The sequence below is a fragment of the Zingiber officinale genome, unplaced genomic scaffold (assembly GCF_018446385.1).
Source record: "Zingiber officinale cultivar Zhangliang unplaced genomic scaffold, Zo_v1.1 ctg70, whole genome shotgun sequence".
Taxonomy (NCBI): domain Eukaryota; kingdom Viridiplantae; phylum Streptophyta; class Magnoliopsida; order Zingiberales; family Zingiberaceae; genus Zingiber; species Zingiber officinale.
The window spans coordinates 595,175-603,267 of record NW_024589966.1 but is presented as its reverse complement, the minus strand read 5'-3'; positions in this window follow the sequence as shown (position 1 = coordinate 603,267).

Genomic DNA, 8,093 nt, shown 5'->3' with positions numbered 1-8,093 from the left:
CCAAATCTCACATCTGAGAAGCCTCTCACATCTGAGGAGCCAGAGGTGCCTCTAAAGGAGTATATGATTTCACTATTGGTAAATATAGCTTAACACACAATAATGATGAAAGGCCGACATCAAGAGAAGAATGAGGAAATGAAGAACAACCACAAGGGCCCCATATCCGAAGTGAGATCTGAGACATCTGAGAATGAAGGGCACCCATCCGAGATCTGAGAAGAAGGAGATTGAGCTTGCGAAATCAACCATATTCAATCTACTCTAGACACTACCTCTTTGAGGCAAGCGAAATCCAGACCTGCTCTGAACCAAGAGAGGAGAGCTAGGGCATCGATCGAGAGGAGAGCTAGGGCATCGATCGGACTATCCAAATAAGGGGCAGACCAGTCTAGTATCATGATGAACGTTTCATCTCTCTTACCATTCTGTCTACGGGGACACCATTCACTCGACCCTTGGGACCAGCTTCCAAGTCCAGAGAAGTAGAGGATGGGGGGGCACTTCCCGTCGTTCTCACTCGGACCTCTGTCGCCTACCTTCCAGATAGTAATGTCACCTCTGACTATGCACTCTGTGATCTATCTGAACCGCTTCGCCAGTCATCCGCTGCCCATACATAATCTCCAGGCTTCGATCGGACGAATGGAAAGCAGTACTAGGCTCCGGACAGGGAAGCGAGGGAGACCAAGCCACTGAACTGAGGAGAGAGGAGTCAAAGGCAGACACTCAACCTAAAGCTCGGGCACACCCCAGCAGGCAGAATCCAGCAAAGCACTGAGAGAAGAATCAAGCAAGAGCTCACTACGTATGCGCAGGCCTAACAAGGGGAACCTCTCTGAAGCAAAGGGATTCCTTTCTCTTTCGCAGAGCACCACCCCTGTCTGAGCCAAGCCAATTAGTCCATCTCAAGTTCATTACTTAACGGGTCTGAGTGACAGGCCACAGCCTTTTTACCGGAGCTCTCCTTATCTGATGCCGCCTCTGTTCGCTAAACGATCCACCGCATGCGGTTGTTTATGGGCATGAATAGTGAATCCTCCTTCAGAGCACTTGTCTGAAGTAGGCAATTGCCACTCTTGCTGACTCCCATTGCTATTGCCATTGTTCTGAATCCGTATAGGGCGAGAGCATCTGAAGCTTCGGCTGCAGTCGTGAATGGCTTTATTCAAAAGGCAACAAAATTCTGCTGATGGGGCCCTGCCCTTAGAACTTACTAAATTCAGGTACGAGCGATAGCGACGTGTGACTACCTAAAAACCCATCAGTAGTATTTTGGGTAGACGAAAGGATAGGCTCGACCTAAAGGGTAAGAGTAAATGGCCTAAAGCCATTTACGACTGTTGCTGTGGGACGAGCGATCATTATAGCTATAGCGACGTGTGACTACCTAAAAACCCATCAGTAGTATTTTGGGTAGACGAAAGGATAGGGCTCGACCATAAGGGTAAGAGTAAATGGCCTAAAGCCAACAAAGACTTCTGATGGGGTAGAGAGGTTGCTGTGGGACGAGCAAAGCTTAAAGCGACGTGTGACGCCTAAAAACCCATCAGTAGTATTTTCGGACGAAAGAAGGAGAAAAGTGACTTCCGGTTCGCGATTCCCTTGTGTTCACATCTCGTTTTTCCAATCTTTGAAATTCCGTAACGGTGGCTATAAAGGACATCTCACGGCCGCTAGACCAGAGCTCTGTTGGTCAACCCAACCACAACAGCCGATACGATGAGTTAAGCAAAAACATAGGACAAGCCGAGCTACTTTGCAAGCATTCCAGGCTAAAGACCTCACAGCGCTTACTCCTCCAACAGGTTCTTCTGGGCTACGCTAAACCTTACTGATCAACTCACAAGGATTGTTGACTCATCCTATTGGGAAGCCTAACGACTGCTAATGATTGAATACCTAGCTTATTGATGAATTCGGCGTAAGGAGTGCAAACTTCCACTTATTCCCTAGAATAGAAGACATGGAGGATACCTGTGACTGGCTGAGAGACTGATTTTCCTTGTACCGCTTTCGGGAATAGAATGAATCTTAGTCGACTTCCCCTGGGGTTCACCCCTAACCAACATGAACTCGGGAATGGAAGATGAACTCCTTCTTGAACTACTTCTTTGTCAGTTGAGTAAGAAAGCAGCTAACCACTAGTTGATTGAGTTCCAGGAAAGGCTTTGTCGATTGAAACTCCACTCCTTCTTAGCCGAGCTAGTAACTTCCTCTCACTCGAAGTGAGAGATTGTACCAAACCTTCTTTTAGTCGAGCTCTTTTAAACTCCTCTGCTGGAATTCCCCTTCGAAGTTCTAGATTCCTTTTGTGGAGTTCTTTCCTACCAGGTAGAGCTCTTCTCTTTCCCTACTAGTCAATTGGGGATGTTATCAATCGTTAAGCCTCTTTTACCTGGTATTCCTGTGTAAAACTTTCTTAGTCGAGCATCCCCCGTCTTAGTCTTTGTCGAATAGCTCTTCTTTCTTATTACTTGGAGCCGATCCGGCTTATTGCTACCTCCTTCCTCTCTTCTTCATAGTTAGTGGATCTAGCCAGGAAAGAATGGTTGAGAATCTGAGTTTAATCAGTTTTATTTGACGTTGTAGTATGGATCCCGGAAAAGGGCTTGAGCACTGTAAGACAGATCCCAACATCCTCTGTGAAAGAAGCCAAGTCTGTAGCCAACAATGAAAGAAAGCATGTCTTTCGAAATGGGAATGGAAGAACTGGGGCACTGGCCTAACATTCCTACTTCACCCTGAAAGGGAGTTTGTGAGGCGACACAAGTATACAAGAACTTCTCGTCTAACCTACAGATAGTGCTTTCTCTTTCCTTCCTCAAGGGTAGCAATGCTCTTTTGGAAAAGCAAGAGACAGGCTATTGTGTTTTTCTTGACTCATCATTGATCTTTTGGAAAAGCAAGAAAGAAGAAAGGGGAGAAAGAAGCCCCAGACAGACAAGGCAATCTCTCACCAGAGTCCGAAAAGCGAGGCCTATTCCTGCCAGGAATGAGGTCGGCTTCAACAACGGTGAATATGAAGTGAAAGACCCGTGACTCCGTAGAAAGAAGGGCTCTCTTCCAGCTGTTTGACACCTGTGTAATTTGTAGAGGGCCTGTGGTATCCTCTTCCGCCTCCTCAGGAAAGAAACCGTGAAAGTCGTTGGAGGGAAGACAAGGCTCGTGGAGTGCGACTCCACAGAAGAGCCTTAATCCACAATTCGAATACCTTATTGCTGGAATCTCTCGACACTCGAGACGAGAACATGTTGGGAAAGGCGGAGCCTGTCGGGTGAGAGAAGGGCCCCATCTGCCGCCTTGAGTGCCATCTTCTCTCTTGTAGGTGCAAATTCTGAAGGAGACCAGGAAAAGAAAGAGCTATGTCTCCCACCTTAACTTAAAGACCATCCAACCACTCGGCTTGGTGCGCCAAAGCATTTCTTTTTATTCGTAGCTTCCCCCATTCAAAGGAGAGACAACATTTTGACTGCATTTTCACTGGATAGAATTTTGTGTTGGAAAAACTCATTTTGATATTGGTTGTTGACCAGGAATCATTTTTTCGTAACAAAATACTGCTGATGTTCTTCTCTTACGAAATTTAGTAAAGTGAGATTTGGGATAGCGATAATGTCTCGCATGAATCCGATGAAATACCTGTTCTCGAAGCTGATCTGGTAGTCGCTAGCAGAGGAAGAAGGCATCGACAGCAAGGCAAGCAGGTATTAGCTTTGAAAACCCGAGGGCGAGCCACCTGCATGTTCATCTTCATCGAGTGCCGGGACCAGAACCAAGCTCTATTCCACCTCTATCGGAACCAGCTCTGCATCTCTTTCTCCTGCTGGAAGAATGGTCCTTATCAAATCAACTATGGAAGCGATCCCTGCTTACCAAATTCAATATCGATGAACCTAGATCCAAAATCATCTGATAGGGCCTATGCCGCTCGAAGCAATGCAGCCTCAAGATCCCAGTCATCTGCTTGTCAATAATAAGTACTTGGGCTAGGACCTGAACTGCGGAACCCGCCCTTAAGCTATCTATCTTTCGATACTACGGGTTCCTTCTGCACTGGATGCCCATATCCAAAAATCCAAGGAAGAACAACTGCTGCTTCTTTAGGGCTATCTCGCTATAGGCGTCAGGGCTAAATAACGCACTTGACACGTCTACAACCATCGGAGACCTCATCTTGCCTCTTAAGCGAGAACCTCCAATTGCTTAGCACTCCACTCGTTACCACTAAACGACGAAGCCAATTGAGTAGACTCTTTCTTTCGCGCTTGGAAAAGAGATTCCCACCTATCTCTCGGAGACAGCGTGACAAGAACCAGAAGACGAAGAACGAACCGCTTCCCCTTCTCATCTCCTTTGGACAAGCCCGAGAACACAACCGGAATTCGAGTCATGCCAAGCCTGACAACGAACCGTCAACGGCAAATCACTTCCATTTGGACCCCTAATCCATCCAAGAATTGGTGCTTCCAGGAAGGTTCGATAAGGACCAGGAATTTTCGTTAAAAAGCAAAATGGGTATAATACTCTCCTAAGAATAGCAAAATCCCAGTTTGACTTTACTCCCATGATCATACAGAGAAAGAAAGCATGCTCATGGGTTGGGTACGACCTTGGCATTCTTGTCAACAAGGCTTTGCACCTTGACTTTGATAACATAGACGAGCAAAGAAAGGCGAAATGCTTTAGGCATCATCTTTTGAGCATGTTAAGCTTCTTCAATTCCTGGAGAAAGAATGTTGCATGAGCTCAAGAGTCAAAATGCCATCCCTGATAAGATCTTCAATCTTTTCTTTCAACTGCCTGCATCTTTCTGTGGAATGTCCAATTGCCCCCCCATGTGATACTCGCATCTACTATTCGGATCATAATTCTTTGCTGATGGATTTGGAGTTGTTTTCATAGGCACAGGTAGAAGGTACTGGTTCTTTTCTTCACTAGCAGAGGAAAGAGATCCTGAATAGGTATTGGAAGTCTTTGTTAAATTGCTCAGAGATTGGGCATTGGGACTCTTAGCCGCCCCGCTAAAGCACCTCCCCCCTGGGATCTCTCGGGAGCGAGCTCCGACCCGCTAAAGCAGACGACGCGATAGCCCTTAAGGCATCAATCACGGCTTTTGCAAGCCTTGTACGTCTGATAGATATGGCGCTTGTCCTACCTACACATCGGGTTTTCACTATCCTGGTTGGGTACTAGGGATGGGCGACGGGACCTTTACCCTCCGTCAGCACCTCTTAGACTCTAGACTACGCTTCGATAGAGAACAATTTGGCATGGCGCATCTTCTCTTGGTATTCAATAAGTTAGGCTTGCTTTTCTGTGAGTGAAATATATTCGGCATAAGCCTTGCTCATGAAATTCAGTCAGCTAATGAGAGGAAAGAAGGCTAACGCGAGTGCAATACAATAGCTGATTTTCTTGCGCCTCGGGTGAACAAAAAACTTAGTTAGCACTTCCTCAGTTCAAATCATCCTAGCTTGCTTGCCGGAGTCAAAAAGCAAAGTTCAGCGTATAAGCCTCATTTCCAATCTAAGCTTCCCCTGAACGTTTGAAAGAATCAAACTGACTCTTCCTTTGCGGGTAGACAGAAAAAAAACCGTGTAGTTTGATTGAATTCGTTTCGTTCTTTCTTTTCCTCGGAAAATCGAAATTAAAGGTTCTGAAAGAAAGAAACTCAAACTCGATGGAAGGCAGGCAAAAGAAAAGCTGAATGCCGTACCTGCGCAATGAAAATCGGGCAGGAGTCGCTCGCACTTCAACAGATTAAATTCGATCAACGACGAGATAAGGGTGATCCCAGGGAACGCTTTCTTGGCCACGCTGTCATCATATGGCCTCTTATAGCTCCTATGTCAACCTCCATCTCACCTTCAAGATTTTCTAGATTTAGAAAATTCCATAGTGGGCTGAATGTGAGCTGATCCGTAAGGACAGTGACCAGGTGAGCCTGGGATGACTAAGCAAGAGGGGTTTTTCTCCTTCCTTCTCTTCCATAAGAACCATGAGAATAGGGGTGCCTCTTTATTATTTGCTGGCGCAGTTGCTAAATCTGCGCAATTTGCCCTTCATGTGTGGTTACCTGATGCCATGGAGGTACTCCTATTTCGGCTCTTATACATGCTGCCACTATGGTAGCAGCGGGAGTCAGAAAAAGTGCCTCAGTCCCAAAGAAAGTGTGAACAAGCGAAAGAAGTTCCGGAAATTTCTTTAGCAAGAGCTAGCATGAAAGTAGATCTAAGCACCACTTCCTTTGGCAATTCCTTGTCCCGTATCCAGCAACCAAAAAGGGCATCAAAAGCCCTTTACTAGTACTAGGTTGGAGCTATGAAGCTTACCTTCTTATTTTGACTATGATTTTCTCTCTCCATAATTCCTTGGACTCAGGGCAGTCACGTAAAAGGTGAATGTCTCGTCCTCCATACAAGACCTCGGACACAAAGCTGAAGTAGTAATCCCCCTCTTTAAAGACTGCTCTTTGTTTTTGGTAAGCACCCGATCATGACAAAGCAGCCAAAGAAAGTTTTTAATACGAGGATGCGCTTGTAATCTCCAAACCTTCATCCAAACTTTCTTTTGAAGCCCCTCATTTATTTAGAAGGGAGTGGTAAGCAGAAGATACTGAGAAAAGACCATTAGCAGCTACTCCCCATATCAATTTCTCATCAAGATCATGATTTAAATTGACAAGAGCTAGCTGATCTTTAACACTTTGAGGCACATCACCAATTTGATCCCAATCCCAAGAACCCGAGTCATTCAAGAAATCACTCACCCTACGAGAGTCTTCAATTGCATTAGCAGGACGTTCACAAATATCATTCAAAGAACGATCAGATAGCCAACGATCAGACCAAAAGGAGGTACTGCGCCCATTAAGAACCAGTTTTCGAGAACCTGCCACAACAACATCCTTGCTCCACAAGATGCTGCGCCAAGTGTGAGAGGCTACTGCTTGCTTGATAGCTTAAAGAAAGGAAGCTTCTGAAAAGCACTGATGAAGAGTGGAGGGGACTTCGTTCTCATCGGGATAGAGATAGGAAAAAAACAGATTTTCGTTCTTTGTGGATCAAAACAATAAATGCAGTAATTCGCGAAATGGGGGTATCCTATAATTTTGAAAGTGTGGGGAGTGCTGCTCTAAAACATCCATTCCACTAATGATGCAACCCCGGAAAAGGGAAAGGAGAAAGCTACTGGGTCTCGATTTATGGTGCTTGATGAAGAGGGTACTGCGGGTTCTGAGGATGAGTGTGTGCCAAACTCTCTGGAAGTTTCGACTTGAGGCTCTGTCTTTGTACTTTTTTCAAAGTACTCTTTTGCAGTCGAGCCCTGGATTGGATTTCACTTCCGACACAGAAGGTAAAGAGGAAGGCATAGTCGAGAAGACTAGCAGTAAGGGGCAGTCTTCCTCAGTCAAGCGCACTTGATCTTTCAATTCAAGAATCTCAGTCGAAGGACGAAGCGAGAGGTCCTGAAAGGTCTCGACTGAAATCCGAGGTTATGAAATAAAAGATACTCGAAGCGATAGCGAGAGGGTCTGGGTCCGTCTCAGTGCAGTAGGGGAGTCCATTGTGTTGTGAAAATGTTTTAGAAATGCATTTGATCAAGAGGAAAGGATTGAACGACTTATCGAAAAAGGTTCCAGGGAGAAAGCTACCTTTTTAATGTCCCTCCCAAAAAGTAGAACTTTCGGTCTACATTTACTTATCTTGTACTTTGGAAAGTAAAGCTCATGTGGAAGCTTCAGTCACAGGTGGGGAAGCAAGAGAGAGAGAAGGAAGCTTGGTTCGACCAGATATTTTTCCTCATTCCCTCGGAAAACTCTCATGTTAATGGAGATCCATCCGTTGGGGCATCATACCCCACCCACACTCAAATCAATGCTCGGCTAGCTTCTTTCTGATGACTATTTGGGATGAGACTTTCCAAAAAGAAGAGGAAGATGACGGGAGTGCGAAACTCAACCACTGAAATTGGTACACGAAGGCTCCACTATGTGGGTTCACCTCTAAAGATCTTAAAAAAGACGAAATGCGGGCTCAAGAGAAAGCAAAGCGAAAGTTAGGAGATATAGGGGAACCATGGGTTGAGGA